The sequence below is a fragment of the Populus euphratica genome, unplaced genomic scaffold, assembly GCF_000495115.2.
Source record: "Populus euphratica unplaced genomic scaffold, PopEup_1.0 scaffold563.1, whole genome shotgun sequence".
Classification (NCBI taxonomy): domain Eukaryota; kingdom Viridiplantae; phylum Streptophyta; class Magnoliopsida; order Malpighiales; family Salicaceae; genus Populus; species Populus euphratica.
The window spans coordinates 21,949-31,417 of NW_011500438.1; positions in this window are offsets into that span (position 1 = coordinate 21,949).

Genomic DNA, 9,469 nt, shown 5'->3' on the forward strand with positions numbered 1-9,469 from the left:
TGTGGTTCGACCCCGGTCTTACCGGGTTATTTATTACTTCGACACTCCTACACTTGGGAGAAGACATCAATCTTTTAGTCGTGTCAAATACAATACTCAATTATGATTTGGTATTGAAGGTGTGAATGTAGACTTGCCGAAGCATGTTAATAACTAACTTTGTAATTTCTCTCCCTTATCTTTTATTTTAGGCACTTAAATTATATTGTTGGTTATTGTGTTTATTGTATTTAATTGAATTAATTATTTATTAATATTAGTCTAACACGTAATTCACCCCCTAGATGTTATGACTGTCTTGTACTAAAAAAACATCATTAATAAAAGATTAATTGAACATTGAAAAACATGGTAGAAACAGACCCGTTTGCACCTTTCCTTGGAACAATATAGTTATGTCTTTGTTCTTCCTAAAAAAGTCAAATATCTTGGTACTAAAGGTATTTAGGCTTCTTCTTAGAATTTATTAGTCATTAAAGGATTGACTAGGAATACATATGTTTTTTTCTATTTTTTAAACATAATAAAATAGCTAAATTACCCTTGAAGTCAAAAATTTTGAAACTAATAAATAATGGCATTTATATCTTTTTATTTTTTATAACATAATAAAATGATTAATTTACCATTGAAATCAAAAGAGAAACATGTGTACAAAGGTCTGTTGAAATTTTCATAAAAAAAATTATTACAGGTTTTATAAAGGACAATTTGGTCTTTTTACATAGATTAAATATTATTTTAATTGAAAAAGGTGTTGGTGTGTGTGGCACAAACGCAGGCATACAAGAGATGCTTATGCATTTAAGAAGACATGCCTGGCCCTTTTAACAAACAAGAATGCCCTTTCATCTTATCCTTGGAAGCATTATCAACTTTTCTTCTTATTGGTGCAATAATTTGTCACTAATAGGGCTTACTCTTTTTTTTTTTCTTTCTCACCTCTCATCAAATTACAACTTAGTCATCTTTATTGTTTACATTTCAACTTCAGCTTTTATTTTTTTATTTCTATTTTTTTATAGCCCTTTTATAGAAGTTTTATTAGTTTTTAATTTCTTCTTTCAATCCCAATTTGTCATGCATTATTTTTTCAATTTGATTCTCATTGTTTTGATATCATTTTTCTTTGGAAGGTCTTTTGTTAAATTGATTTTTTTTCTCAATTTCACCCTTTAATCAATTTTTTTATGTATTTCTTATTTCAATTTTGATCATATTCTTTTGATTGATTTTTTATCCTTTTGTTAAATTGATTTTTTTTCAATATAACCCTTTAATTAAAGATCAAATTTATGTTGTATTTCAATCTCGAACCTCATTCTTTTAATTGTTATTTTTTATTTTGAATTATTTTTATATAATTTTTTTTAATTTTATCCTTTAATATTTGATTGAATTGAAACTAGGTTGCATGGCTTTTTTTTGCAAATAGGGTGTTTCTAGACTAATGATTGGGGTCACAAGTTTAAAAAGTAAATATGAGTTGGTATTGTTTATATATATATAGGCTTTATGATTTTCATTAAATTCTTTTCTATCGGGTTATCCCTATTTCATGACTTAGGCCATGGGTCTGATAGAATAGCCCGATTGGCATAACCCTGATTGCTAGAGTTACAGATTTGTCATACTAACTTGTATTGACTTAAGCGAATTTTTTATGTCCTTTTTTATCCAATTTCATCCATATATATATATATTTAATAGGCTGAGAATTAAGCTATATCATTTATCTTCTTTAAAAAAAAAAATTTCTAGGTTATTATGATCAATTTTTTTTTGTTAGGTCCATCTACTATCATTATCTATTTTTTATCATCTAATTAGAATAAAATCAACTTATTTGATTTAATTAGGTATGTAACTTGAGTCACATATTTATCTTCACTCTTTAAAACACTTTTGCAGTACTTGAGCAACAATTTTCATGAAAAAACATTAGGCCTGTAGCATAGCGCCAATACAAAACTAGTCCTTGGTCTAATTAAAAGGGGATGGAGAAATTTTTTATATATATAATTACTTATTTAATCAAGCTAGGGCTTTGGTGTTTAAATATAAAACTAGTTATTTGACTCGTGCTTTACTTCACGTCGAATAATTTCTCTTAAAAAAATTTTATATGCAGGGTTTTACGATATGTTTTTGTACATAAAAATCTAAGAGGAATTAAAAAAGTCTATACATACATATAATTAAATAAATTGAAAACTATTTATGCAAAAAAACAAATATGAATCTCGTTCCATATCCAACCAAAATTAACCAGTCAAACCTATAATCAAGATCTTAAACTCAATTGGGTTCAATAATTTTTTTAAATTTATTTTATCTAAAATAGACACATATAAAATTCAGAACAACCAAATGTTAAGACAAATGTAAAAAAATCAAACCAAAACAAATAAGTTGTCTAATTAATAATCAATCAAATATTAAGTGATCAAATTGAAAAAAAATCTTGAAAAATTTTAAAAATCTAATTGTAATGGATAAAAAAAAATCTCGGGCTCTTAGGCCTGGATGGTCCGAACCTCCTAAGCCTCCAAAAAAGGCCCACACTTGGGGATTTAGGACTAACCATGTGTTTGGGGCTTATTATTTTTAATTTTTCTTAAAAGACGGATGATCTTTCACCTCTTATATAAAAAAAAAAAATTAAAAACACAGCAGGCAACGCGGATGATCACCTCTTATATAAAAAAAAAATTAAAAACACAGCAGGCAACATATTATATGTTTTACCTAGATTCCAACAACCTTTAGTTGTTGAAAAATCTGTCCTACTGAGCTCTTTTAGACCAAGAAAAAACCCATTTGTAACCATATTTCAACAAAAAAAAAATTATAAAAACACACTTTAAACAACTTATAAAACATATTCATAACCATTAACAACATAAAAATTAGCTTTAAAGTTCATATCAACCTGAAATCCAAATTTATTTTTGGTTTTAAATCTATCAATTTAGAAAATTTTAAGAAAAAAAATATATTTAAAATAAACTCTTCACATCTAAAGGAATCTAAATCATTTTTTTTTTTTGTCTTTTTAGTTTAGTCTGTAATTTTTGAATCCTGCTCTTAATAAATATGTATTAATTAACTATCAATTTAGACAAATAAAGATATAATAAAATAAAATGAAATAGACTAAAAAATCATTTTAGCAATGGTGATTTACATGCAATAATGTTTTCCCTAAAACTTTTTAGAGTATCTGTAATAATCACAATTTACCCTTTTCTTTCACGTGCAAGAAACCGTGTTGTGTTCACTCTTTTATCGGCCAGAAATGGACAGTTGATGAAAAAGACTCATGCAGAGGAATGGCTCCTTTTGGCTGGTGGTTAGCAAAACTCTGGTCCTCATCGTCCTTACGAGGTGTGGCCTCGCTATCCCTGACAATTAGTCATGATGTTTTTTTTCGATGGTCGTGCTCTTATTATCAGCAGTTGTCTGCTGTGATGCGTCCGCTGTGTCTTCTTTCTTCTTTTTAATACACAGAGTACGTATATGAATTCTTTTTCATGAGTATTTTTTAAAATGTTCTTTAGATGTTTCATAAATCTTTATTGTGCCTCTACATTTTACCCAATGATGAGTAGTAATTTGTATAATCATTGAACGAAAAATATATAGGTCCTTATTCAAGTTTTATCATCAGAACTGAAGTGGCTAAGAACAAAACTATTGAATTAATTTTTTTTATTGATATAAGTGCCCGAATTACATGTATTTATCTCAATTAATTATATAAATTTTGAAATTAATGATTAGATAATTCTTTAATAATTTTGAGTTTTATAAAAATTAAATTAATAATTTTTTAAAAATAAATTTAAAACTTGACAAATTAAAATACATCCCACAAAATTAATATCACTTGAATACATATGTGTTGGCGTGAGATGTCCTGTGAAGTGGAAAATGCAGATGGTCCAAGCCTCATTTATATCGTCGCAGCTATAAAAATTAGATATGAAGAAACAACCAAGGATTCAATTTTTTATATATATAAAGTGGGGAAATTTGTTGAAGGAATCCGCATGTACAGAAAACCAAAGAGGCAGAAAGGGTCTCGAAAACTAAAACTACATAAAGCAGAGGAAACTAAACTTATTATTATTAATATTATTTTCCTATGAAGTAATATAGTGGATATTTTTATACAACTTGAATACAAAGATTTTTAAAAAAATCCAAATACAAAATGAAAACTAAAAAGACTTTGAAAACAATAAAAAAAAACTGAAAAAAAAATTAAAACTGAAATCTCATATAGTTTTTTTATTATTGCTATTTCAATTTTTTCATTTCGATTTTAGTTTCCCTTTCTGCTTTAAGTTTATAGGATTCTCTAAATCCTAATCAACCTTTATTTTCTTTTAGAAATTTTATATTCTTTTCTAATTGTTTCTAACGTTATTTTCTGGTTTGATAATTTTTTTTTCATTTTCTAATTGTTTCTAGCATCATTTTATTATATTATTATTTTGTACAATTAGGTTAGTTTCATTGAACCTCCTTCTCACTAAAACCCAGAAAATTTGTGGTCATGAAAATAACTAAATACCTTAATTAATCATTAGAGTTCAAGTAAAAAGCTAATAATAAAAAAGATAATTATCATTATATAAATCTTGTATAAGATAAATTAATGATAACAATACATATTATAATTTTTTATAAAAATCTTTCCCTCAACTAGTATCTTCATGAAAAGATGTCATAAATTTTAAGATAATGATTTGAAATTAAACCTAGCTAGCAAGCTTATTCCTCAATTTGAAAACATAAATATTAAACCAAAAAAGAAGGTAATAGAAAATTGAGGTTCGACCAACCTTAGTCATGTTCTAAAATGGATTTATGATCCAGCAATACATATGCAATAAGCCTTGGTAAGATTGCGTCAGTGTAGCCTAACTCATGTTTACATTAAAAAAAATATTTAAACAATAAATTCATGCTAAAAAAATTAAATTTAAAAAATTTATAGAACACACACATATACATACAGAGCGTATGTGTGTAAAAGTGACGGCTCAATTGAACGGACCTTTATTAGAGGTATTTTTAAGCATTTATTCGAATAAAATGGCGATACGAGTCATGCTAACCTTCATGAGGCCCATCTCTTTTTAAAAGTGGGCAACACAATGAGTACGTTCTTTATTTTTTAAATTTCTCTGTTGGAGTCGAGTATTGTAAATTTCATAAATTTAAGTCTTTTTGAGAATCAATCTTTCAACCTTCATATGTATGCATGAAATTTAAATATAAATTCATGTATGCTAATGAATATAAGTGTACATATAGGCACATCAAATATGGATTAACCTGATCAAATAACTAATCCATGACTTTTTTATGGGCAAAAGTCTGCAGTCTAATTAATTTGAAAAGAACTTTTTAAAGTCCTAATTTCGATTAAATTTCATACATGTTGGAGAGTACAAAACAAAAAAGATGGGTATTAGCCCTTTTATAGATAACAATTTTTATATGTTGTATTTTCTCAGTCTTGATCCTTAGACAATTCCTCCAGTTAGTTACATCATCTTGCATTTTTGATACTTAATTATGATTTTAGCTTAGAAAATCCTATGAAGTTTAGGATTTTGATCAGATGGCATATATAATCTAAATAAAGATTCTATTCATTAAGTGAGCATACATAGATTTTTATAAGTCACATAAAAAGTTTAATTTCTTAAATCCTAATTCAAAGATTTCTCATTTGTATTTTTTTTATGTTATGGCATTTTTGTTTTCATTTCACTAATGAAAATAGGATCCTTATGGAGTTTCCATCAACCTAATTATCAAGGATGCAAATGCCTTAATATATGCTTTCATACAATCCCTTAAAATCTAGATCCATAGTTCATTCTCTAGTCATACATCTTAATAATATCACACACATCTTAAACCATTTTGATTTATATCAAAGTGACACTAATCATTCTCTCCTTAATCCTCATTGTAAATATACATACTAATCATACCTTCTTTTTCTTTTTTTTTCTTTTTTGCTAACTCTTCTTTTAAATTATTAGTTTTTTTTATGCCTATATTCCTTTATAATCCCTACGTTCCATTATTTGGCTAAAACAAGGCGACAACCTATGCCTTCATCTTCTTGCATCCTAGATTGTCTTAATAACCCATTTTCCTTTTTTTTCTAAGATATAATTTTCATTTGTCTCTAAAATTTCAAATTATCTTAATAATTTTTTATCCTCTCAATATTTCTTTACTCAATTATTCTACATTAGCACGCCTTATGCTATCTTCAAGGCTTAAAAATCCTTCTTTATAAATTACCATAGCTACTCTCTTTTTTACTACTCTTTCATCATGATCTGGCTCATATAAACTTCCTTGAAACAATAATCATCATTCATTTCCTCATTTATCTACTAACATCCTTTCTAATTATTCTATCATAGGACATGTCCCTTATCTTAAATCATCTAACTTCTATATCGTACCTTAATCTCTAATAATATCTTTTTTAATACACCAACCCTTTTACTTGGATATATTATATCTATTTGTATTTTTTTTTTGTCTCTAACCCTTACTTTATTATTTTTTTACTTGGATATATTGTATCTATTTGTATTTATTTTTTATTTTTTGTCTCTAACCCTTACTTTATTATTCTTATGACCTAATATGAACTCTCTTTTTTTTTTAATGACTTTTCCAAATATTTCCAACTACTTAACAATCTAGTTTTTAATATCAACTAATACCATTATTCTCTACTTCATGGAAGATTTGCTAACTATATTGGTCCATATTAAGCCTTTCACTTTAACTTAATACTTAATTTTAAAACATGTTATCCATATAGTTATCATATCATCTTGACCATTCATACAAAGATTTATCACCATTATCAATAATGACTCATATATACAAAGCATCTTTCAATATTTTATTTAGTTTTCTCTTCTTTCTTTTTTCTTTCCATTCAACTAGTCTCTCTATTTTTTTTTCTTTTTCTTTCCATTCAACTAGTCTCTCTATTTCACAATCGATCATTAATGAAATCAATTCAAATTTAACCATCCTTTACAGATATTCCCAACTCAAGTTGATCCTTATGGATACCCATAAATATAATAATCCCTCACAAATGCCAATAAGTCCAATTAACCCATTTGGTTTCCAATCAATCCCACAATTCTTTTATAAGATACCAATAACTGGCTACCTTTTTTGTTGTCAATCATTCTAACAATTTTCTCATGGAATGTCAATAACTTTGGCTACCTATTTGGTTGCTAATCATTCTAGAAATTCCTTTACAAAATGCCTATAACCCTAGCTACCTTTTTAGTTTCCAATTAGTCCATCTAATATTTAATTTCATTTTTTTCTTGTTTTTTTTCCCATTTTATAATATTTTTGTTATATGAACCCTAACTATACATGTACAGAAGCTATAATTATAAAATGTTTAAGACTTTAAATATGCAATGAGGTGTCAAACATCTATTTAGAGCTTGTATGCCAAATGCTCTCTGATGTTGTCTTGTCCCGACAACCTTTTTTGTACCAATAAGAATATCTTCATTATAACATATCAATTATCATAAAAACCTCACTCTAATTTCTATTCAATTTATGTTTTTAAGTCAATTAACAAGTAGATTATTAGAGTTTCATGAAAAATCAAACTTATCAAAGTTAGTCATTCCTTAAGTTCCACCCTATTCTTTTTTTAACAATCTATTTCCCATGCTTATTCACATAATACTTAGCCCATCTGAACACACAATTATACCCAATGTCTATCAAAGAATTAGAAAATGGCAAATCTTAATTGATTTAGTCTAACCAAACAAAAATATCTTTTTGTAATTTTGATCATAACTAGAGCTGTCAAACGCTATTTTAAAAGTGCTTTATCTTTTCAAAAAGCTAAGATATAACGACACAACTTTGATAAAGGGATATGAACTTATTTCTGTCATTTATACATCGAATAACATATATTCTATTAGAATGTGGAATATGTCTAACAAGATCCAATTGAACCTTTTCTTTAATTTTTAACTCTTATATGGAGTTTCATAGCTTTAATTTAGGTAAAAATAGTTGCATTTAAAAGTTAACATCCCTAGCTACAATGTTTATAGAGAACATATTTATAGTTATCTCATTTATTAATTCTAATTCCAGCTGAAATTCAAACAGTAAAACTGTCTGGATTCCAGTTTGACCTCAGATTAGTATTTAAATGTGTATTTTTATCAAGGTTTTATATCATCATTTTGTACATGAATTATCAATAACTTCTTAACTAGAGCATGTTTTATAATATCATATCTAATATTATAAAATAACATTAATTTATGGTAAATTTTCATCTTAAATATAGGCCTAACTAAATGAAATGATTGATTTATAGGTTTAACTACTGAAATTAAAAAAACAAAAAGAGAGCTAAGTTTAGAAAAGAGATGTTGGTGCAGTCCAAACTAGAATACTATTAAATCATTGGGTCATATCTGGAGCTGTAAAGCTTGGATTTAAGTCTTATCTATATGTATGAAAAGCTAAGACATGCGCCTAAAACTTTTATAGGAGTCCAAGATTCAGAAAGGTCGTTTTCAAATTCAAATTGTAGCAACAATAGATAAGTCAAAATCTGTCTTGGAGCCTAGACATTGTTCAATTTTCAACCCATCTCTTGAGTTCTAAAAGTTCAAATGACCTCATTTTTTTTTTATTAAAAAGCTTAGATAATTTCCTAAAACTTTTATAAATATAGTTTGTTTAAATTCTGATGTTAGTAATGATTTTTTGTTTAGATAAGAAGATAAAAATTATCATCAAGTCAAGATGTGGCCAACTACTCAACAATTAGTCAAGAAATCAATAGTTTCAAATTTTAGCCTATAAAAGGAGGAAGTTGTTATGCATTTAGGCATCTTGGTTTTTAGATCAAGATCATGTTTTTGCTTTTTTTCTTTATATTTTTATAATATTTAAGTTTTGTTTTCATTAATCTCTTATTTATGTTTTACATTTTCTTTCCTTTACTTAGTTAACTTATATCTTTTTTATATTCTTATCTTATTTATTTTTTTTCTCTTCTTTATTATGTTTAGCTAAGTTTATTATGTCAAGGTAAAAATGTTACACTAATGGTGTAAGAATAAGTATATTGTAAACTCAACATGGACTTTAATGTTTGATACTAAATGTTTTGATATTTTTTTATCTTAGTACTCTTAATACTCTGCTTATTAAATGGTTAATCCAGATTTATATTGTATAACCCATAGTATAAGAAATAATTTGTATTTTTATAGCCCAACTATATGGAATAACTGACACGACTAAAAGATTGTTGTCTTCTCCCAAGTGCAGGAGTGTCGAAGTAATAAATAATCCGGCAAGACCGGGGTCGAACCACAGGGAGGTTAATTGTACAAATTATAAA